We start from the raw sequence: 1,191 nt of genomic DNA, 5'->3' as shown, positions 1-1,191 counted from the left end.
AGGAGCGGCGAGAGATTGCAGAGAGATGTGATCGGGGCCCAGGAGAGGCGAGGGCCCAGGGGCAGCATGGGTCAGTCCACACTGCGATATAAATGCGCACTAGGTCCATGCAGCAGAGGTGGTCTCCAGTTGTCTTGGTTAATCCTTGCCACTGGACTAAGACCTAACTCTGTCAAGCCCATGTGATGTGCAACGGGCACCTCACGTTAAAAAAAATCCACGAACAGGCATCTTCCACCCATCAAGTTTTAGTTCGGGACCTGGAATTTTCGGTCCTTCATTGAAACACCTGTGAACTTTTTGACGTGGAAGCAAGTCATCCTCGATTCGAGGGACTGCCGATGATGATGAGATCACAGGTTACCCTTGGAGGAAAACTATCTTCATGCTCAACCTAGAAGGAGTAAGTTCGATACCAATTCTCGAAGGTTCTGTTTGAGAGCAAAGGTATCCTCTTCGAAACAAATAACGTGGTCAAATTGATTTGTAAGTATGGCAAAATAAGTATATTTTGTTATGTATCACCATGCAAGATATTAATGATGATTATTTGTTATGATTGCTTCTTCATTGAGGAGGGAGGGGTGTAATATAGAGCTCCACCTAGTCAACTACTGCTCCACGTAGTGGACTACTGTGGTAATGCAACTGCTGCTGTAAATACAATAAAAGTCACATGATCTAAAGGAGCCACCTTGTACTCTGTGTGCGTTTGTAATGTCGTAAAGAATATATCACACAGACAATTTACTTATCTTTCCAGTTTTCCAAAACATCAAAGTAACGGCATCCTGACAAAAAATATGTCCCAGCTGCTATAATCAGGGTGGTAAAAAAGCACATTTAATACTTTAACAAAGAAAAACAATTCAATTTACTTGTTGGGTTGTTCACAAGAAGTTTAGGCATCAGATTCACTGGATTCACTAGATTTATACACACAGGGTTGGCGCCATCTGTTGGGTCTTGTCATGAATGCTGGTTTAGGTACATTCAATCCTGTAAAAATTAAAATATTCCAATCACCTGCTGTTACATAGAAACATAGAAAATAGGTGCAGGAGCAGGCCATTCAGCCCTTCTAGCCTGCACCGCCATTCAATGAGTTCATGGCTGAACATGAAACTTCAGTACCCCCTTCCTGCTTTCTCGCCATAACCCTTGATCCCCCGAGTAGTAAGGACTTCATCT

The sequence above is a fragment of the Pristiophorus japonicus genome, unplaced genomic scaffold (assembly GCF_044704955.1).
Source record: "Pristiophorus japonicus isolate sPriJap1 unplaced genomic scaffold, sPriJap1.hap1 HAP1_SCAFFOLD_483, whole genome shotgun sequence".
NCBI classification, from domain to species: domain Eukaryota; kingdom Metazoa; phylum Chordata; class Chondrichthyes; family Pristiophoridae; genus Pristiophorus; species Pristiophorus japonicus.
This window is presented reverse-complemented; position numbering follows the sequence as displayed.